The sequence below is a fragment of the Aotus nancymaae genome, unplaced genomic scaffold (assembly GCF_030222135.1).
Source record: "Aotus nancymaae isolate 86718 unplaced genomic scaffold, 86718_ANA_hifiasm-v0.15.2.pri h1tg000027l, whole genome shotgun sequence".
NCBI lineage: Eukaryota > Metazoa > Chordata > Mammalia > Primates > Aotidae > Aotus > Aotus nancymaae.
In genome coordinates, this window is record NW_026988440.1 from 1,433,151 (window position 1) to 1,457,110 (window position 23,960).

The following is a 23,960-nucleotide window of genomic DNA, read 5'->3' on the forward strand; positions in this document are numbered from 1 at the left end:
CTGTGGGGCTGCTTTTGTCTTGGGTGATGTTTGCTGGTCTGGGCAGTGTCTGAGACCCTCGAGGGCTGGGGGGATAAAGGTTACATCTAAAGGCTGCAGGGGACATATGTGCCACCTTAAATTCCTGGGTTTAGGATGGGTTCCAAAGGGCTGACCTGCAAGAGCAACCCAGTCAGTTCTCAGGAGTGACAGCTCAACTTTTGTTTGGTTGGTCCCGCAGTTTTCACTGCTCTTACTACACAATGTAATTAAGGAACTTCCCAGTGTCTTAAAGGAAGAAAGGAAATACACATAAAAAGTTTTGAAAAGAAGGCACAGAACTCTTATAATCTGCAAATGGTAATATGCTGAATGCAGAAAATACAAATGATTAAAACATTCTTGAAAGAATTAAAACATTCTTGTAAGATAGATTTGCATGGTAGGTAGAAAAAATTTTAGAGCTGTTTTGCAAAAATGGAAAATGAAATTTTAAAAAATTGGTACAGCATAAGCACATACACATAAACTTCTAAAACTAAACCTAACAAATTCTGTACAAAATATCAATTGGTTTACTTAAAAAACCCTACAGAGTAACTATAGAAGAGTGTAATTAAAGAAGACAATGGATTAACTGAAGAGATTTACCAAGATACTGGCTTGGATGATTCAATATTATAATGACATTAATTTCCTACAATGCTCTAAGAACACAAATACATCTCAATCAAATATTTATCAAGCATTTTTGTAACACTAAGCTTATTTTAAAACTTATATTGAAATATGAAAGAAAAAATAGCTACGACACTCTAAATAAGAATAATAAGCAGAGAGAATTTCCTTAGCAGATATTAAGACTTAATGTTAGAGTTATTTTAATTAAGAGAGTCGGGGTGTTGAGACAGGGGCACTAAACTAGATCTTTCTAGCAGAATAGAAAGCCCTGAACATGTGTAAAGCAGAGGTAGCATTACAGATCAGAACAGTGGATAAAGAAAAACTATTTAGTAAATAACTTAAGAACAATTGGTTATCTATATGGAAAAATACAATTGTATTCATCTCTTGGAAAACATTCTTTAAAATGATATAGTAGAATATCTTCATTACTTTAGTGTAAGGAAAGATTCTTATACAGGTTACAATGAAGTATTCATCCCAGGGTAACCTTTGACAGAATTAAAGACATTAAAGTGGAGCTCCCAGGTTATTTGGGGTTTTTCTATTTCCCAGTGGACAGGGATAAATGACTAAATGTTCCTCTGGGAAAAGCCTGTAGAAATTATATATCTAAAACAGAATTACAGGGTCTTTTCTCAAAGGCACCAGCCTTCTGTTCATTTGAGGGCCTCTGACATATCAATCGGCTTTAGTGTAGCTACTGGGTAAGAACTTCTGAGTACCCAGGACTCAAGATTGGTGACTGTTCAGCACACTTAGCAGTTTTTATATCTGTATGTGTCAAGTGGCACTTTCATGCCTCAGTGAAGGGTCATCTTCTCAGCCCTCCAAGGAATGTGGTTAGGAGATGGCTAAGCAGGTTGCACATAGTGGATACATCCCCACTTTCCCATCTCTCTGAGCTGTGTTCAGACCTTTCTCTGCAGCATGCCTGTGATGGGGATTCTGTTGATATAAGCTAGTGGTTTTCACAAACTGCTGCATATAGCAAAATCTGGAGAGATGATTTCTTTTAATAAAATCAGGGCTCCAGCCGGTTAAACCAGAATAATATCTGGGCCTCTGTAGTTTTGCTACAATTCCCAGATGATTCTGATACACACCAAATATTGAGAACCGCTGCTGTGAACCACCACTTTTTAACTTGGCTGCTGATTGGAGTCAAGTGTGGAGAGTTTTACGAACAATAGTGTTTCTGGGATCCTACTTTTGCTGAATTAGATTTAATTGGTTTTACTTGTTGATCTAGACCTGGGCTATTTAAAATCTCCCACTTGGTTTAAAGTGCAGACAAATTTGAGAAACACTGTGTTGGGCCACAGTTGGATTTGGATTTTAATGAGCTAACCTGGCTGACTATTAACATCACTCTTAGGTGTTCACAACAGTACATTTAATCTGAGATACTGAGTGAGGATGCCATATTAATGAATCCAGGCCAATCATATCTCATTTCTCCCTGATATGTGTTGTTCATAATGGCAGTCACCAGCTACCTATGAATTCTGAGTACTTGAAATGTGGCTAATATAAGTGAGAAAATGGAGAAACTGGCTTTTAATGTTTATGTAATTTTAATTGATTTAAGTGTAAATAGTGCTGTGTGGACAAGGCAGCTTTACAGAAACAAAATGCAGCATCTGCTGTCTCTGTCTTTTTGTTCAGCCATCCATTATGTGAATGACAGCTTCATTGTTACTAACTTTGGAAAGATCCCATTTCAAAGAAAAATAGAATTCCAGCTTTTTCAGAGGTGAGACTTTCTTGAACTCAGCAGCTGTAGAATACCTGAACCACACAAAAGGACCCTGTTTATCTCTGTTCTCTCTGGGTATAGAAAAATATGCTGAATTCTTATTTGCATGTGAAATAAAGGGGTTTTCAATAAGAAATTTTGCTGTAAGGTGAGAAATGTATTCTAAATGTATTTCAAAGGTTTTATCCATGCTGCTTATAATTATTACTGTTTTGTTACTGTAGGGTAAATATTTTTAAAATTATCTGAAATTTTAATATAACAATATAATTCTACGGTGTGGGAAAAAGGAAAAAAAAGGTAAGCTGTGTTACCTTGGTAAATTATTACAATATAAGCATGTTGTACAATGTACCAAGTTTAAAGTAAAAGCTGATAAACACCTCACACAGCCCATTAAATTAATCAGAAATATTTCACTGTGAATGTGGAAGGGCAGATGAACAGAATTTTAAACACATTGGGTATGTGTAGAGGTTCAGGACATTGAATTTAGCATCACTTCTATATATTTTTCTGTTTATTCACAGAGACTTTAGCACTTACTATGTATCAGGCACCACACATGGGTGACAAACAACAGAAATTGCTGGATGCGGTGGCTCATGCTTGTAATCCCAGCAATTTGAGAGGCTGAGGCTGGCAGATCATGGAGTCAAGATTTAGAGACCATCCTGGCCAACATGGTGTAACCCCTTCCCCCTTCTCTACTAAAAATACAAAAATAAGCTGAGCATGATGGTGCATGCCTGTAGTCCCAGCTGCTCAGGAGGCTGAGGCAGGAGAATTGCTTGAACCTGGGAGATGGAGGTTGCAGTGAGCCAAGATCATGCCATTGCACTCCAGCCTGAGCAACAGAGTGAACTCCATCTCAAAACAAAAACAAACAAACATGACAGAAATGTGTTGTGTCACAGTTCTGGAGGCTGGAAGTCCAAGATCATGGTGGTGGCAGTGCACATTTCTTCTGTGTCTTCTTTCCTTGGCTTGTAGATGTCTTCTCTGTATGTCTTCACGTGGTCATCCTTCTGTATCTGTCTGTGTCCTAATCTCTTTTTATGAGGACATCAGTCACATTGAATTAGGGCACACTCATATGACCTCATTTTACCTTAATGACCTCCTTAAAGACCTCTCCAAATGAAGTCACTTTTTCAGTTACTGGGAGTTAGGACATCCACATGTCAATTTCAGGGGATGCAGTTTAGTCCATAACAGTCTGGATCATCCTTGAGATTCCATTTTATCAAGAATAGAATAGAAAAAATCTCTTTGTCTTGACTCTGGTGGGTGAAGGGGGAGCTCTTGGTGCAGGGTTTAGTCTTTACAATGAACCATTCTGTTTGGGCAGCAGGTTTAGCTCTGCAAGCTTGAAGGTTAGGCAGAAGTTTGATCCTCCTCCCCATTCAAAAGGTCAAAGTAGAGCAGGTTCTTGTTCAGGGTGCAGTGAGTGAGATAAGGGAAAGTGACAGACAGCATTTTTTCACCATTTTTTGGCATGCATGCATCCAAGTCTCTGGTGGTTTAAACAATTGAAACTGAGACCTAGACCACTTATCTGTAAAATAGAACTGTGAAGGAGGGAAGCACATCATCCCCACCACTGGAGAGATCCCTGAAGAGAGATTTTTGAGCCCTTAATTTCCAAAAATGACACAACATTTTATCAAAATAAAGTGAAATTGTGGCTGGAGATGGGGCTTTATTTAGTGTTTCGACTCCACACCTACTTCCTAAGACATAGTCCTTCCCCAGGATACTATATGTTAGGAACAAACAGTTCCTCTTAAAAAGTTTTACTTCTTTGTTCCTTGGAAGGAGATGAGGGAAAGAGGTGTTCTTTCCTCTCCAAAGCAACTTCCTTATTCTTGTACCTCCTCGCCTCTGGTTACTTAGTCACCGCTTGGTCAACAACTCTACCCGCCAGTTCCAATCTGTAGAAAAATATGCCTCTCCAGTTACTTCCTTGTTCCTGATCCTGCAAGTAATCTTTCCCACCTTTGCTGTTCCTGGACATGCCTGGCAATGTCTCCCTGCAACACACTCATTTGTAACTGACCCACACCTCCTTTACTTGGAAATTGCTAACCAATAGTCAATTGTGTTCCAACCCCAGCCAGTGGGGGAAGGACACAGAGTAGGGACTGTGACAGGGATAAAAACTCCTCTCCTTTCTTTGGTGTGCTCTGGCAGTGACCAAGAACATGAGTGACACCCTTCTGCAGAAGTAAATTTACCTTGCTGAGCAATCCTTCATTTAAGTGTTCATTTTCTGTGTGACTCTAAGCAATTGTTTCCAAGATGTAGAATCACAGGACTTAGACGTGAGTGGTAAGGCATGATGCTATTCTGCCTTTCTGGCACATAGGATGTTTTGGATTGCCTGTATTTTCCCAAGAGGGCTGCCAAAATATCTTCCATCACACTTGGTTTTCTTTAGTCTGACCTAACACTTCCTCAACAAGAGGTAAGGTGTCATCACCCCCTTAAACATGATGAGATCTGTATCTGCATTAGCCAATAAAATATGGCAGAAGTGTGGTTGTGTCAGTTCTGCACACTGCTATTAACCATCTTGCCTGCATCTATTTTTTTTCCACTTCAATCCCTGAACCATGTAAAACTGCAATGCCATCAACTGAGCTCAGCCAACACATAGAATTGTATGAGAGATCGTAAGAAATTCTTAGTTACTGTTTTCATGAATATCCTTTTCTATCTTTCCAATTTCAACTTCTATGTGTCCTTAGATCCAAAGTGAGTATCTTGTAGCCAGGATATATTTAGATTCTGTGAATCATGGATAAACACATCCATTCTAGTGAGAATACATGAGAATAAATCTCAACCTTACTGAGATGCAGTGAGGGTCTATCCAAGGGGTACCAAAGGGTAAATGCAGAGAGAAACATGAAAGTGATGTCATTAGCTTATAGGATTTTAATAAACATGACCCTTAAAAGCAGGAATAAAACACATCATACTTGCAAATCCCAGGGTAAAAAATTTCTTTTTATTTTAGTAATGATCACAAAATAATTATTTCTCCTAATTTCTAAAATATTAGGAGAAAACTGGCTCCCTAAGCATCTCAAGAAACTTAAATACAGCTTGTGATTATATATCAGATTGGGACCACCAGCTTTGTTCTGAATAAAACTGAAAAGAACTGGGGACATCTCCAGTTTTGAATGCTAATGATGGTACCCAAAGTGGCTTGGAAATGACCCTTTGTCATATACACTTGTCAATTTTCAGTGGATTCATTCAATTCTTAGAAAATCCAGATAATTCATAATCTTGAAAACATTCCATGTCCAGATACTAGGCAGGGTAATATGTGTGTTTTAATTTGCTAGGGTGGCCATAACAAAGTACCACACACTGGGTGACTTAAACAACAGAAATTGCTAAGCGCAGTGGTTCATGCCCGTAATGCCAGCACTTTGGGAGGCTGACGCTGGTGAATCACAAGGTCAAGATATGGAGACCATCCTGGCCAGCATGGTGAAACCCCATCTCTACTAAAAATACAAAAATTAGCTGAGCTTGGTGGTGCAGAACACAGGAGAATGAAAAATACCTGAAGCTTGGCCTTTTCATGGCCCCTAAAAGACTGAAATCTAAAATTATCAAAAGTATTACGGAAGCATGGTATTATACCTTAAATATCTATGCCATGCGTGGTGGCTCATGCCTGTAATCCCAGCACTTTGGGAGGCCGAGGTGGGTGGATCACGTCAGGAGTTTGAGACCAGCCTGGCCAATATAGTGAAACCCCATCTCTACTAATAATACCAACATTAGCTGAGTGTGGTGGCACACACCTGTGTTCCCAGTAACTTGGGAGGCTGAGGCAGGAGAATCACTTGAACCTAGGAAGCAGAAGTTGCAGTGAGCCAAGACCACACCACTGAACTCCAACCTGCATGACAAAGTGAGATTGCATCTCAAAAGAAAAAAAAGGAAAGAAATAAATAGGGAACTAGGGAAACAGAGGGAGTGCATGTGGCTACCAGGGGGTTTAAGAAGAGAGACATTTAGTTGACTGAGAAATGTTTACACAGAGAGAATAGAGACCTTAAAACAATAAATACACACCAAAGTCTAAAATATCAGTTGTAATTAAGTCAAATTTTGACTATAGAGCTCTAAAAAAATCTTTTCAAATCTCTTATTACCAATATTGGCCAGGAGAAACAGTTGATATTCCTGGCTTTACATCTTCTTCACCAAAATATATCTTCTTCCCAAGTGCCTTAAATAAAGTTATGACTATTAGGCCACAAAGTGGGTGGCCTTTGTCATTTCTGTAAGGCTGGTTGCCTCGCTGGGAGCTCGGATGCACACCACCCCTTCTCTTTTCTGAAAGTTCGGGCAGGCTCTGACAAGCTTGAACATGCTCGGACATGCTCAGGCATGTTCCCTTCTCCCCCTCTCGCACAGCCTGGCCTTCCCTTAAAGAGCCCAGTATGCAAACGAAGTCTTGTAATTCTAGCCAATAGCAGCCGAGCCCTATATGCAAACAAAGGCTTGTAACCCTACCCAACAGTAGTTCTGTTTTTTTTTTTTTTTTTTTTTTTTTTTTTGAGATGATGTCTTGTTCTGTTGCCCAGGCTGGAGTGCAATGGCATGATCTTGGCTCAACGCAACCTCCGCCCCCTGAGTTCAAGCAATTCTCCTGCCTCAGCCTCCCGAGTAGCTGGGGCTAAGGGGGCCCACTGCCATGGCCAGCTAAGTTTTGTGTTTTTGGTAGAGACAGGATTTCATCATGTTGGCCAGAATGGTGTCAAGTTTTCAACCTCGTGTTCAGCCCACCCTGGTCTTTCAAAGAGCTGGGATTACAAGCATCAGCCACTGCACCCGACCAAGAAGTGTTTAATTTTATCTACCAGAGTGTTTGAAGTCAGATTTTTTGCTCCTTTTTTTTTTTAAACACTTCTCAAATTTATTTAACTCCTGTGGATAACATGGTATTGTATAAAAAGGAAAAAAAAAACCCACCACTCAATACTTACTAAGCCTTGCAGACAGCTCAGAGTTGAGGCAGTGTATTGCGCATTTGTATCATTCCTCGAAAGATGGAACTCCAACCAGTGCCAGAATTTTCCAATTCAAATTCAGTTTTAATCAAGACCCCAGCATAATAATTTTTAAAAAAATTTGATCGTTGCTTTTCTTTTAATTTTCCATTCCTATTTAGACAAACGACCAGAGGCAATGACAAAAATAACTGTTTAAAGGGGATTTCTCTCCAGAAGTTTTTTGTAAAGGTTTAAGTCCAGACTTTCCATCCTTCTCTCCATCCTTTTTCATTTTAAAAAGAAAGGGTTTTGGAGTATGTCAACCTTTACTCAGTTTGCTATACAAAGCCACTGCTTTAGTTCTAGACATAATGCCAAGACTCATCTCCTAAACTTCTGGTCTTAATCAAGTTCATGCTTGGTTCCTAAAGAAGCTCATGTTAATCCCAAAGTCAGCACAATCCCAACCTTAAAGCAGAGACAGCTGATTACATGACTTATGACATACACCAGCCTGAGGAGGAAGGAGCTGGTCAGACACTCCTTGTCTGCTATGTGAGACACTTCAGCAGTGGAGCCTGACCCCTTCCACAGAGCTCACTGTGCAAGATCACCAGCACACCACCGCAATCCACTGAGCTCACTACCTGTACAGCCATAATGGAAGTCACTTGAAGATTATCATTGGAATAGATAATTTTCCGTAAGTAACTAATAAAAATGTTTTCTTTGCTGTTAGACCTACTAACAATTCAGTCCATCTCCTCTTGGGGAGCCTGAATTTAAAGCAATCAGTGGAGCTAAAAATACAAAGGAGCAACATCCATGTATAAATGTATGCCTTATCTTCCTCGGTAACTTCCTAGAAAAGTGCTGGTTCTGAGTATCCTGTTTTCTTGAGGAGGAGAAATTTTATATAAATGTAGTACGCTGTATATAGGAAGAGATTCCTCTATTTAGTCTTTATCTCATTGTATGGGTTTCACTCTCTAGGTATTGAAAGTGGTGGGGGGGGACCAACAAACCACAAAGAGCAGCATAAAGCACACCCCGTGTGAGCAGCACAGCAGCTCCTCCAACATCGTCAATGCTGACTCAAGGTAATTTCTGGTGGAGTTGAACATATCATTTAATTTCTATTTGTGTTCTGCCTGAGGCATTTCCCTAACCACTAATTTCAAGTGAAGGTCCCAGGAGCTTTTGCAAAAGGGACAGAACATAAGCCATGTCCTGTTCTGTAGCCGAGTGTCTGTGTACTGCATAATGGAGGAAGAGGATTACAGCAAGATTTTCACTTCAGCCTTCAGTCCAACCAAGATTTAAAAGACTTACAGAGAACAGATTCAGGAGGTTAAGGGACAGAAGTGTGGTACTGGAGGAAGACAGGAGGGGTAAACACATCCAGTAAAATTTAAGGATAAGAAACACCCACACCAATTCTCAGAATACAGAGGAACAAGAAGGAATCATTCCTGTGCCATATGTGGACCAGGGCATAGGGTGAGTGGGACACAGTGGATTAGCCACTACACGGCTTCAGTGAGGATTCTGAAACCTGTTCCAGTATAATTTTGGAGTAAATCCTTCTCCTGGACAGGTCAAAGATTGTGCTTTTTAAATGTCGTTAGAAGGTAACACCTTTTTGCCTCCTGCTTCCAGATGATTTCCCTTTGGTTAAAAACCAGAAATAGTATAAACCTCACAGGATGAAAGAACAGTCTTTTGATACAAGTGAGGTGGAGATCTAGATGAACTTACATAGTAAGTGAGGAGACACTTCTTGGTCATCTCCCTTGACCACTCCAAGTCTCTGATCTACCAGAGATGTTAGTTTATTTCCTCTGGAAGAAGCCAGTAATGGACACCTGTCTGTTGGCTTTGCCCAGAGCAGCAGTCCCTTCCTTGGGGCCCTTTCATTCATCTTTGGGTTCTTTTTTCACAGTCATGGTGGGGGGTCTGTGTACTGAGGATGTCTTCATCTTAAGCTCCTCTTCACTATCGGTGCAAGATTCACTCTCGTAGACTTTATCAGTCACTATGCAGGCTTCCTCATCCATGCAAGTTTTAGATTTTAGTACACGTTTTCATTTTCTTTAGTTTTCTCCACTTGAGCTCTTGACAGAAGGAGGTTCAGGCTCAGTCTTTGGCACTGGTTCAAGAGGTGGAGACACAGGAGGAGGTGGGGATGGTGTCTCAGCTTCATAAACCCCAGGAAAGTCAGGGAAGACTTCATCTTTACTGCTATCAGACTCAGGGAGTTTGATTCTTCTCCTCTTTTCCTTCACGTTTTCAGTTTCCTTTGTCTCATCATCAGATAATGCTACTCACTTCCCCCTTTTTTTTTCCTTCTGCAGCATCTTAACAGGCTCTGCTTTTTTGCTGGATTTTTTCAGGCCTGCAGGAGCTACCGGCTTTGGTTCAGTGACAGACATTGTAGGTTGCTCCACAATTTTTTCTTCTTTCACTGCTTGTTCTGAGTCCAAACTAACTTTAGGTTTATTCATAGCAGCTTTTCCAAAAAAGTTGCTCATCACATTCCATTTCCCTGGTGCCTTGTTGCCTGCCGAAGATGCATTTGTTACTTCTTTCACCTCTGTTTTCAATTCCTTGTTGATTCCTTGGGTTTTAGCAACAGCTTTGGAGGCAAACAACCCCATAATTCCTTTGGGCTGCTTGGAAACCTACTTGGACAGAGGGGTACTGTGACCATTAGTGGTTGGCTCACTGTTGGCTTGTGTCTCACTTGATATGTTAAGATGTGACTGCTCAAACTTTTTGGAAGATGAAGAGGATTCAGCAGGAGATCTATGGACTGCAGCTGCACATTGTAATGCACTAAATTTGCTGCAGTTCTGCAAGTTGCTTTTAAGGATGTCATAGTCAGTATTGAACAGAGGCCCACTGTCCTTTAGCATGGCTTTCTGGATGCTGTACACATGGATGCTGGCAGTCACAGCTAGCTTGGACTTCACTGCTTCCAATTTATCCTCTCTCACTACTGCAAACTTGTGGCAGGAATGTTCATTCTGAATGAGACTGCCAGACACCAAATAGGTGACATGCAGTTGGGCTCCTGAATTTTCTTTTCATTTCCTTTCAACGTAATCGTACAGCATCTGTTTGGCCTGGTTTACATGAACCCCTAGTGTATAGCTCAGCCATTTGTACATCACGATCTTGTTTTGGTCTGTGATGAACTCATCTATATTTTCCAGATAAAGCTGGTCTGCCATGGTGCTGCAGTGCTGGGACCCACCTCTAGCCCCTCTCTCAACCGCAGCCACAGCTCCTGCCGGAGGGAAACGTCTTTGCTCCCTCCCAGGTCCCGGGTCGTTTTTGCTCTTAATTTAGTCAAGGGAATTTGTTAAGGCTAGCCATGACACTACTATGTGTCCTTTTAAGACTTGATGTTTTCATTAATTGTTTAGAATAAGAGATCTCTGAAATCTTTAAATTAAAAGCACACAGCGAGGAGCTGGGAAGGTGGTCTTGTTATGTAAATGAAACCTCTCAGGTAGTCAAATTTTTATCTATTTTAACCAGCTGGGGGTTTTAGAGGTGCAACCTGACTTTCTGCCTCTGTGGGGTTTCCAGTATAGCTCCTGGTCAGGGAACACTATCTGTCCCCCAGAGGCCTATACCTAAGACAGGTAGCTCCCTGGGCTTCTCAGTATAGGTGGATTGAAACTAATAAGCTAGAAAAAGAGAAAGGGAGTTTGAATTCCTCACTTAGAGCCAGACCCTGCAGCACAGCTTCCCAGGGTCTTAGCCCCCCTGTGCCTTGGCTGACACTATCCCCATCAATCTACCAATGACCTTCTTCACAGAACTGGAAAAAAACACTTTAAACTTCATATGGAATCACAAAAGACCCCACATAGTCAAGACGATCCTAAGCAAAAAGAACAAAGCTGGAGGCATCACACTGCCAGATGTCAAACTATACTACAAAGCCACAGTAATCAAAACAGCATGGTACTGGTACCAAAACAGAGATATAGACCAATGGAACAAAACAGAGACCCCAGAAGAAACACCATACATCTACAACCATCTGATCTTTTACAAACCTGACAGAAACAAGCAATGGAGAAAGGACTCCATGTTTAATAAATAGTGTTAGGAAAACTGGCTAGCAATATGCAGAAAGCAGAAACTGGACCCCTACCTGTCACCTTACACTAAAATTAACTCCAGATGGATTAAAGATTTAAACACAAAACCTAACACCATAAAAACACTAGAAGAAAACGTAGGCAAAACCATCCAGGACATAGACATAGGCAAGGACTTCATGACTAAAACACCAAAAGCAATGGCAATAAAAGCCAGGATAGACAAATGGGATCTAATTAAAATTCAGAACTTGTGTACAGCAAAAGAAATCATCATTAGAGTGAATCGGCAACCAACAGAATGGGAAAAATTTTTTACAATCTGCCCATCTGACAAAGGGCTAATATCCAGAATCCACAAAGAACTAAAACAGATATACAAGAAAAAAACAAACAACCCCATTCAAAAGTGAGCAAAGGATATGAACAGACACTTTTCAAAAGAAGACATATATGAGGCCAACAAACATATGAAAAAAATAGTCATTATCACTGGTCATTAGAGAAATGCAAATCAAAACCACACTGAGATATCATCTCACGCCAGTTAGAATGGGGATCATTAAAAAATCTGGAGACAACATATGCTGGAGAGGATTCGGAGAAATAGGAACACTCTTACACAGTTGGTGGGAGTGGAAATTAGTTCAACCATTGTGGAAGACAGTGTGGTGATTTCTCAAGGATCTAGAAATAGAAATTCCATTTGACCCAGCAATCTCATTACTGGGCATATACTCAAAGAACTATAAATCATTCTACTATAAAGACACATGCACACGTATGTTCATTGCAGCCCTGTGTACAATAGCAAAGACCTGGAACCAACCCAAATGCCCATCAGTGATAGACTGGACAAAGAAAATGTGGTACATATACACCATGGAATACTATGGAGCCATAAAAAATGATGAGTTTGTGTCCTTTGTAGGGACTTGGATGAATCTGGAAACCATCATTCTCAGAAAACTGACACAAGAACAGAAAGCCAAACACTGTATGTTCTCACTCATAGGTGAGTGTTGAACAACAAGAACACGTGGACTCAGGGAGAGGAGCATCACACACTGGGGACAGTTGGGGGTGTAAGGGAGAGACAGTGGGGGTGGGGAGGGAGGGGGTGGAGAAGGATAACATGGGAGAAATGCCAGATATATTATGCACCCAAAGTAAAATAAATTTTTTATAAAAAGAGGGGTGTATAAAGAGAAAATCACAGCAGAGAAATAGGTGCCAGCTGGCTGGGCTCCTGTTCAACACTCCAAGCAACACCTGCAATTGGGGATTCCTCCTAGGGAGACGGCAGCCTGTCATCAGGACTCAAGAGTTTGTGAACAGCAGAATCCACATGGGAAGGAGGCTGTGCTCCTCAAGCCCACTTGTTCCCACACAAGGTTTCAAGGTGTCCTCTGTCAATTTCCATTCAAGCAAGGGTTTCTGGCATTTGTTGAAATCTCAGCCACCAGTAGTGCAAGATGTAAGATCATTTACAACAGTTCACAAGAACAAAATGGTACGTCAGACCTTTATCAGTAAAGATTGCAGAGGGGGATGCAGTGATGTTATAAGTGTGCAACAGTGGGGAACTGTGGACAACCCAAAGCAGACTGGAGCTCTGCAGTAATTACAGAGCTGGCCCCGAGCTGCTGTCCTCCCTTGAGAGCTAGATGCCATCACTAACAATGACAGTGCTTCCTGGTGAGTGAATATGGGGCAAAACAGCTTTTCCTTATTTTGGCTCGGGATTAAAATGAGAACCAACTTGTCCCTAACCACAGGGCCACTCTGCCATTGTCTTGACCTTGGACTTAGCAGGCTCTAGAGTTGTGAGAAATAGATTTCTGTTGTTTATAAGCCACAGAGACTATGGTATTCCATTACAACAGCCCAAATGCACTAAGATAGATGATCATAAACATACCAAGTATTTGGAAATTAAACATCAAAATTTTAAATGATAACATTGTCAAAGAAGAAATCACAGGAGAAATTAGGAAGTCCTCTAAACTGAAGGATATGAAAGTATAAAATCTATGGGATGAAAGAACAAGGTCATGTCCTTTGCGGGGATATGGATGGAGCTAGAGGCCATTATCCTGAGAACTAACACAGGAACAGAAAATCAAACACCACAAATTCTCACTGATAAGTGGGAGCTCAACAGTGAGTACACATGGACTCAAAGAAGGGAACACTAGACACCAAGGCCTACTCGAGGGTGGAGGATGGCAGAAGAGGGAGGATTTAAAAACTTCCCATCAAGTGCCATGTTTATAACCTGCATGGTGAAATAATCTGATCACCAAACCCCATGACATACAATTTTAATATATAACAGGATTGCACATGTACCACTGAACCTAAAGGTTAAAAAAATAAATTAATATAAAATAGAATGCAGCACTCATTTGTGATAAAATTTGTCAGTAAATAGGAATAGTAGGCAAGTTCTTCAATTTCATAAATGGCTTCTATGTGAAACCTGCAACTCACATCATATTTTATGATGATAATTAATTACTCTCTACCTCAGATCAGGAAAATGGCAAAGATGTTGACCTGGAGGTCCTGGCCAGAGCAGTAAGTGGAGAAAAAGAAAGGAAAGAAGTATAAATGAAAAAAAAAGTAAAGTGTCCTAGTTTGCAGGTGACAATATTATGTAAGTAGAAAATCTTAAGGCAAAGAAAACTTCTATAAGTAGTAAGTGAATTTATCAAAGTTGTAGGATACAACTCCTATACAAATGTAAAGTATCTACAAGTAATGTAAAATCAGAATGATGAAAAATTTAAAAATACACTCATAAAATAATGATTAAAGTAATACAATGTTCAGGCATCAATTTTTTTAACAATGTGTATGATTTGTACACTAAGATCTACATGGCACACTGACAGAAAGTAAAGAAGATTGAAATAAACAGAGAAATAGTGTATTCGAGAACCGAAATATCCAGTGTTATTAATTCTCCAAGACTGAGCAATTATGTTAAGTGCAACATCAATTAGAAAACTGGTGAGCTTTAAAAGAAATGTTTATAGAGATTGGCAAGCTGAACCTGCCATTTCTACGGAAATACAAATAACTTCCAATAGCCATAATCATTTTTAAAAAGAAAAAATTTGGAGGATGCATATGGGGTGATTTCAAGATTTACTATAAACCTCTAGTAATAAAAAGGAGTGTGACATTGGCATTAAATAGTCATAAATCAATGGAATAAAATAGAGTACGTGAATAGAACCACACAGACACCTCGTATCCCAACCCTGACATAGAGTAGGGGCGCCCTCTTGTGTTCAGATCCCTGTACTGCTGCCGGGAGCCCAGGGAGACCCAGGGGAGGTCTTGGCTGAGGAGGTGAGATGGGAGCGCAGGTCCCCCGTCCTTCGCCCTGTGGCCACACGGGGGCGCTGCCGCTCTGCCCTCGGATTCTAATGAGCAGACGAGAGGAGTGGGATGTAGGTCAGGCAGAGATGGCTGACCCGGGGCTGAGCATTAATGAGTGTGAAGGCGCCTCTGAGCAGCAAGGGACCCCACAACGGTGGGAGGAGGGGAAAGCTCTGGAGTCTTTTGCCGTCCCTGAGGTTTCTGTCTCCTCCCTGCAACTCCTCTCTCCAGCACTTCATGGCAACACTCTGGAAAACTGAAAAGAAGAAACATTTTCTTCTACTCCTTCTTTCTTGTCAGTGCTCCTTCTTCATGTAACAATAACACGCACATAACTTCTTTCCAGGAAGGATGAAGGATGCATGAGACTTGGTATTTCAGCGTCCGAAAGTTTGAAAGAATACAGTGGTCACCATAGATCTGTTGGGGGAAGCAGCAATGGAGGAAGGGTTTACAGTATGCCTACCTAAATGGGTTATGAGGAATGTGTAAAATAAACTGCTTGTAAGTAATGCATAAAAGAAATCAGGAACAATAAACTTCGGAAGGCCGCAGAGGCCTCTGAGGAGGAAGGCCTCTCTATGCCAGCATGTTCCCAGGAGCAGAGTGTCCTAAGCTCTGATATTCTAAACACAGTGCCCAAGGACATAACACTCCCTTGAAGCACTGGAATGTAACCAGACACGTAGGCTCCTTGCTAAGCCCGCTCCCACTAGCTGCACTGTCTATTGATAAGCATATGCTTTTAGCTCGTGAGAAACTCACATAAACTGCCAGTGCTGTCAATTTTATGTTTGATGCACAGCTTCCCTTCACCGACTCACCCTGCCACCCGCACTATAGATAAAAGTGATTGTGTTCAGCAAATACTGTGGAAACCAGAGCTCGGGGCCTTCACTGCCTCCAGTAAAAAGTGATGGTCCCCGGTCCCACTTTCATTCTTAATCTGTCTTTTTCTCATTCCTTTGTCATCACTGAACTTGCGGTACACATGGGTGGGGTGTGGGGGCTGGTTCCCTATAAGATCTAATTATTTTTGTGTGTATGTAATAAATTATATTTCTGTAATATTCCCTGAAACATCTGATAACCACTTGCCAACATCATGACCCTCATTCCTAAACACCTCAGTACTCATCTCTTAAAAATAACATTTATCCAACAATATTATTATTACACTGAACAGTTACTACAATTCCCTAATATTACAAAATTTCAATGTAATGTAAAATTGTCTTAATAATTTCCCAAACTTCTGTCTCATGGAGATGAGCAGGGCTCAGGAGCTCCAGCCCTCTCTGAGGTTTCTGTTCTCCCTGCAGCTTCTCTCTCCAGTCCCTTGAGAACAACATTCGGGGCAACTGAAAAGTAGAAACATTTTCTTCTACTCCCCATTGCTCAGGTTTTTAAAACTCCCATTTACTCTTTTTTTTTTTTTTAATTTGGAAACAACATCTCCATGTCCACATAATATTCTAAGGTGTGGACACATGTATTAACATTATCAAATCTGAGCACAGCTCCCCTGAGCCTCCATCCCCTCAACCGGGCAGAAGAGGTCCCCTGTGCTGGGGTCACACATGGGACCCAGAAGTAACACCCCCTGCAGAAGGTGTCGGGATAGACCTGAGACCTAGAATGAGCTCACTTCCCTTCCTCATCAAATCCTCTAAGAATCCCCCTGCCTCAGTACTCCATTCTGTCATCAGGCAATCAAGAAAAGCCCAGACCACACTAAGGCCCAACCACACCTCAGCTCCATGGACAGAGCCCAGGTGAGAGCCACCCCTGCTCCTCCTCCCTCATCTCCCACAGCCTCAGCACCACTGTCTGCCTCGAGTCCACCAGGACTGAGCTCCTCATGCCCTTTCCATATTTATGTCAGTCACACTGGGTCCCCCAAACACCCTGCACTGGCATCCCCACAAGGCTCTGCACACCCCTATTCTGTCCCCCTCATCCTCTCTCCCCAACTCCAGAAATCTTCTTACTGCACCCCCTGGAATTCTCAGCCCATGATCAGCAAAACCTCCACATCCTCTCTCAGGATGTTCCTGCACCTAATAGCTCCAGCAAGAACCTGGGTTTCCCGGAGGACACAGACCCTTCAGAAGTCCTCCCATGTGTAGAGTTTCCCCAGGGACTTGGACCTTTAGATTCACTTCTCACTGTGGTTTTGAGACCTTTCTGCCTCCTTCTTCTCTAACCTCCCTAAGCTGTCATCAGATTAGGGCCCCACTCCCCTCATTGTAGCCATTCCCTGTGGGCCCAAGGCGGTTCCTCTCAATCCTGACTCTTGTAGCTCCTGGTTCACTGGCTCACTCTCCAGCAGTGCTGTCTGCTTGATCTTGATGACTTCAACATATGCAGATGTGGTGGAATGAGTGATGACCCCCTAAGAAGTCCAGTCTCAATCCTTAGAATCTATGAACAGGTTGAATTACATGGCAAAAGGGATATTAATCATGGATGAAGATTAAGGACCTTAAAATAGGGAGATGATCCTGGACTATTTGCATGGGCCCAATCAAATGACATGAGCCAATAAAAGCAGAGAGCCTGCTCTGGCTGGAGTCAGAGATGTTGCAGAAGAGGGAGGAAGAGAAGACACAGCAGAGGAATGTCGGGTCCAGCCCTACAGGGTCCTTTGAGCTCCTCTCTGCTGGTGTGGAGATGAGAAACTGTAGAAATAAAAGACACAAGACACAGAGATAGAGAAAAGAGAGTTTGGGCCCAAGGGTCCATGGCCAACCAAAGGGTGAAGTCTGGCAGGGGCCCTGAGTGTCTGCACACTCTGACTGTTATTGAGCACAAAGCTGGGGTCAGAGTAGGTAGTGCTGGCATTGGTGGTCTGTGACAGGGTAAAGTACATCATGTGTCATATACGTACAGGCCCAAGGCTTTCTAGTAGCTGAGATGAGGGAAGGAGCATAGTGCGTCAGCACTTTTCCATACTTGTCAAGAAAGAACAAAGACATTAAGATTCATCTTACTTTTACTGATTATCTCTTCTAAGAAAAAAGGAACCAGGTGCAGAAGCAGAACATAAGAGGAGACATGGAACGTGACCACTGAAGCACAGCACCACATAGAGACAATTAAGCCCCCAGATGTCTGCCGGCCTACCTGACACCCATCAGGCCTGCCACAAGAGCTTGGAGGAGCACAGTACTCTCCTAACTCCCCCGAAGAAGGAGACATCTCGGCCATCCCGGACGTCTCCTTCTCTAGCTGGCTAAACAGCAGGTGCTTTCCCAGCACTGGGGCTGCCACACAGCAGAGGTGCCCCCCAGCAGCCCTTACACGGGCATGTCAGAGGGCTTAGAGCATCTTGCCTTAGGGTCATTCCTTTCACAATGTCACCCCAGGTCCACACTTCGTAACCTGAAAGACATTAGTAAAAGAACTATGATCACCTATAAATTACCAAGATCACATATGAATAGCTAAGATTCCCTATGAATGACTACTACGGTTATATCTTTAGTTATTTTCTTCTTCATTATTTATATGGGAATACTCTGAGGCTTCTGACTCCTGCTTCAGCAGTTATGGAGTCTCCCCCCACCACCACAGAAGAAGCCAGAGGTTCCAAGCGGGGGGATTGGATGTGCCACAGGGCCACATGTGAGGATCCAAGATAAGGCTCTTGGAGCTAAGTGTAGCTCCCGAATGACACCCAGTCCTATCTGCAAGGAAGTGAATTCCCTCAAGAACCTGAATGAACTTGGGAGTGGATTTTTCCCCAGAGTTTCCAGGAAGGAACACAGATCTGCCCATACCTTGACCAAGTCCCCATTAGACTGTGTGGATTTGGAACCCACATGACCGTGACATAATAAAGAGGGTCTGTTTAAAGCCACTTGGCTTGTGGTAATTTATATGACAGCAATAGACACCCACACAGCAGAGAGGATGCCCTTGCTCCCTGGTTTCTGAGATCCTAAAACTCCTCTCCTCCATGACCTTCTCCTCTGCTGGGCCTGGGCCCTGTGACCTCATCATCTAGGCCTCATCATGGCCAAGAACCCCAGCCCTGAAATTCTCTCAATCTCACACTTCCCACTCTCTGACCATCTTCCCACTCATCCCCTTGCAGGGTGGCCACAGGCTCTGAGGACACAGATACTATCATGTTACCATATGCTGTAATTTGATATCAGCAAATAATTCATTCTATATGTACCTGTATTTCACATTTGGTGCCCACCTTGTAGTACATCAATTCCAGCAATCCTTTGACACACCCAACCCCCGGGATTCCCAGTCTAGTGGTCCTGTCATCTCCCCATTGTCCCTTAGCCCTGGGTGTCCTCTCCTCCCTCCTCACACATTTTGGATTCTGTGGTAAATAATCTCCATCCCTCCCTTCCCTCTCCCTTGTGTAGTCACACTTACTTGACAAAACTACACAGCTGGTGGATTCCACCTCTGCCTACGCTGCACCCCATGAGCTACAGGAGGCTGGAGAGAAGCACATAGCATGCTGACTGCTCTCTCTAACTTCATTACCCAAACCTCATGGGGAGTCCCCACCATGGCCAGCAATCACCCTCTGTCTGCATGGCTCAGCCTCAGCCTCCTCCTGGCCTGGGGGACTCTTACACACCTTCTCTCTGTGCTCACATATCCAATCCTCCTTCCTCATACTTACTTCAGTTTATGACCTTGCTTCCCACTTCACTGAGAAATCTCAATACATTAAAAGACAACTTCACAGATTTCTCCACCCTCTGCTCATGCATTTACAGCTGTGTCACTTGATGGGCCTTCCACCACAGAGAGAGTTGTTGTAGGTTAACCTACTCCCTGCCAGAGCCAGCTTCTCTGCCAGTGCTCCAAACCACATCCCATCTCATCTACTTAAAGATATTAATTCATCAGTCCATTCCTTTTTTCTCTCTCTTTTATTATCATCACTTTTTCTCTCCCCACAGGATCATGTGGCAGTCACAAGAATGCACATCTGAGTCTCCAAGCTAGAGGAAGGAGAGCTGATGATGGTTCCAGCTGTTCTAGCCTGAAGTTTATTGCCACATTTGCTCTGTAACCATGATCTAATGGGCTTCTTCCAGCTGATGATTGAGAACAGCAGGGAAATTAAGGCAGGACCTTCCCTCCAGTGAAGACTGACTGAGCTCCAGGGCTCCCTGATCCCCGTACTGAATTTCCCTTAGCCTACACTGGGTCTAGGATGCTTCCAGCTGACCTTCCCTCCCTCTCTCCTTGACTGGGGTTTAGACTTGCATCACCCTCTGATGGCTTTTCCAGCATTATCTGTCTTCCTCCCCAATTTCTACAACAAGAATTTCCCCTAAGAAACACTGGCACAATTAATACTATATTAGTGTCTTCTCCTCAGGGGATCCTAACTAACAAGAGTGGTATCAGGAGTGTTCCAAGAACACAGGCAAAAGCAAGGGGACTTGGGATGATCTCAGCCACTGCCTGGCCGGCCAAGAGGATGCCATCTGGGTGAGTGGGGGACACAGAAAGTGCACAGCACAAGGTGCAGCCGAGCAATTGTGGATCTGTCCAGTGCCGACCTGAGAAGACGCCCTGGTTAGGGGATGCTACGGCAGGTGTGATGAGAGAAGCCTCTGCACAATAATGACAGGGTGAGAGGGAAACCTGCTAAGACAGTGGAGTTGGCTGGTGACTACTCGGCTGTGTTGATGGTCTATGAAAGCATAATGAGGATCTGAGGACTGTGAACAGCAGTCACTGGCTATGTGTGCGAGCCTCTGCAGTGTCTCATGGACAGTCCTTTATCTCCTATAGAAGAAGGGCAGACAGCATGGAATAGCACCTGAAGACATCATTGTGAGGGTCACAGGACTCCAGAGATGTCTGACACTCAGCCAAGGCATGCCTGTTGAGGGAAAGTCAGGTCACTGGTGCAGAAACCTGAGATTCTGCAAACTGGAACTGGGTTATCAAATGGGTGCCCTCCAGGATCCTCTGGGCATGCAGAGGAGACGCACCCTTCTCTAGTAATCGTTCCCACTTCCTATGCTGGAAGATGCTGCAGAAGCCTCACCCCTATGATGCAGCGGGAATCCCACTCAGGGGCTTTGCAGGAACGAGCCAGCATGTCCTTGTAGGAGCCCGAGGAGCACTTCTGGGACTGGAATTTGAGGGTGTTTGATCAAGGTGTCAGAATGTCAGCCTGGAAGCATAAAAACCCTTTGACTTGTGGACAGTTTCTCAGGGCATGGTTTTATCGAGGACTCCAGGGCATGAGGCACACTCACTGCTGGGTGGCTCTATGTAGACGGGAAAAAATAATGCCCAACTCTTAGCAAGTTATCCTTGACTTAGTTGCCCTGGAATGTGCAGAGGATGGAACAAGAAGGCTGACGAAAGTGGGCATGTGGGTGGAGCCATTATGTGAGCCAGAGGCCCACCGGGGTCACGTCCCACCAGAAGGCCCAGAGGGCACCCCTTGCATCAGAGCTCTCATGAGCATGCTGGAGAGAGAGACCCACATCGCTAAGAGTGTCAGGGTGTTGTCCTCTGTAGGACGGGGATGGTGATAGGAAATGTGGTCCCAGAGTTGGGCTAGTTACTATCTGTTGGGAGGGTGTGGCCCTGAAGAGATAGAGATCAAGTGGTGGCAGTGACCTGCAAATGTCAGAGGGCGGGGTTCCCATGACAACCCAACAGAGAAGCTAAGGTGGTACTTGACCTGCAGGGAGTGTGGGGAAGGTGAATAGAGGTCGGCATCCCACGGTCAGAGCAGAAGGGCGGCCAGCAAGGGCACTGCTTGACATCTATGATAAGAAAGCAAGAATTGAGAAGCAGGAGGCTGAGGGTGTTTGACCCAATACAAAATCATAATCCATTTTCAATGCCCAGACCTCAGCCACCATTCAGATTCAGATCCCAGTGACAGAGGAGGAGTCCATATGGCCAGGAGGAAGGACCCTGGAACACCATGGAAGTATATGCTGGGTCAATTCCTGAGCTCTTCTGCAAAAGAACCTACAGCAATTTACTCAGGAGACTACACTGGTACATAGAAATAGGCAGAATTTGAGGGAGTGATGACATTGAGTGTGAGCTGACACTGATACCCAGATTCCCACAGCATCATCATGTCCCATCACAGAGGTGCTTCCAGAAGGCAGGACACATTATAGCTCATAATCCCATAGTCCCAGCCCTGTTTATTCCCTATTCCATGAGTGCATAATTGGCACTGACACCCGGGTAGCTGAAGTCACCCCCACACTGGGTCCCCAGCATATGGAGTAAGGGCTTTTATTGGGCTGAAGGCCAAAGGGAAACCTCTGAAACTTCTCTCAAATCAACTGAATGAGAAGTGATATTACGTCCCAGGGCAGGTCTTGTGGAGGTTATTGCAGGTATTGGGGGGTAGCCCCACCGTTAGGGAGCTGTAGGAGGAGGGGCGGTGTTGAAGTTGCCTATTATTTTTGTGTATTTTGTCCTTGCAGAAGCCTGACGGGGCCTAAAGAATGAGCAGGATTACTTCAGATGTGACCAAGTAGCAATCTTGGTTGCAGCTGCCATGCCGGCTGGACATCACTGCTAGCGGAGGGTAATAAGCCTGCAGGCACATGGTGTGCAGCCGTGGATTTGCTGAGTGCATTCCCTTCCAATTAGAAAGTGGATATGGAATTATTTACATTCACACCACATTTATTTCCCTTGGAGCTATTATAACTCTTGTGTCATCTATAACAGAGTCTTAAGAGATCCCCGACATTACAGAATATTAAATCTGTTCATTTCATTGGCAACATTATAGATTGGGATGGATGAGAAAGAAGGTGGAAAGTACGCTGGAGATCTTGGTAAAACACATGCACCCCAGAAAGAGGAAGATACATCTCACAGAACTTCAGGACGGCCACTGCAGTGAAATTTTATGGGTCTGGTGGCTAGGGGCAGGCAGGGATATTTCTTCCAAGTAAAAACAAAACAAAAGACTCATTCCATCTTTCACCCTCACTGCAAAAAAAAAAAAAAAAAAAAAAAAGGAAGAGAAAAAAGCAGCAGCACACAGTCTGATGAAGCACTTACGGTTCTGACAATGCCACATTCCATATCTAGGTCTATCATTTGGGCCCACATTTTGGATGCCATAGGAGGAGGCCAGCTTCAAGTGGGGCCTACACAGGACAGGACCCTGCAGCAGATCCAGGCTGTGGCACAGTCAGTCCCATCCCTCAGACCCCCTGGTGCTGGAGGAGGCCAGAATGGGGAAAGATACAGGAGGGAGCTGAACCAGGCATCAGTGGAGAGTCACAGTGGAGGGCGTGAGATTTGGAGTAAGGCATGTCATTCACAGCAGACATGCTACTTTTATCTGATCTACTGATCAGATAGAATTCTTGACTACAGGACACAGAGAACCATGTGATTCCAAGTGCTTGTATGGATTGGCTTCTGTGTGACCTACAGGGTCATAGATGGGACAGGCCTAATAGTGTCCATCATGAGATGAAATGGTCCATGTGGATTGAGGCTGAACATCAAGTTAACATCCATCAGTCCAGAAAATACCTGCCCCTGAAGTGGCACGGAACAACCAAGCAGACAAATGGAAGTCAGCCAGGCTTCACTGTGGGTCAGCTCAGACCTGGCAGCATGGGTGCATGAATGCAGCACCCACAATGGCTCCCTCCATCTGCCCATCCTGCCAGGTCACTCAATGGCCTTGACAGGTGGGAGTCAGTCTTGCTGGACCCATAGGTAGCCTCCTCTTTTGGAGCCCTGACTCCCACCTACCAAGGCTGATCTAGCAGCTGTTGCCCCTTAATATCCAGCTTGTCCAGATTAGAGGGTTGTGATAGGTGCTGATGAGCCCTGATAGGGCACTATTTCTTTAGGTCATCAAACAGCCACTAAGTGACACACTGACCACATTGAACCTCTTCATGGAAGGGCCAAAGGTTATTTCTCACAGGGATGGACACTTACTCCATGGGTAGGCTTTTTCCCCCTATTCTCAGACTCTCAGCCAGCACCACTATCCAGGAGCTG

The 23,960-nt window shown here is 43.6% G+C and overlaps 1 protein-coding gene and 1 pseudogene across 1 annotated transcript in view; one reads left to right on the plus strand and one right to left on the minus strand.

The window, feature by feature from the left end:
• Nucleotides 1-23,960, plus strand: part of LOC135276617 (patr class I histocompatibility antigen, A-126 alpha chain-like) — a 105,531-nt gene that overhangs the window by 65,376 nt on the left and 16,195 nt on the right. The gene's annotated exons all lie outside the window — the stretch shown is intronic.
• On the minus strand, nt 9,279-10,679 carry LOC135276594 (DNA polymerase delta subunit 3-like; annotated as a pseudogene).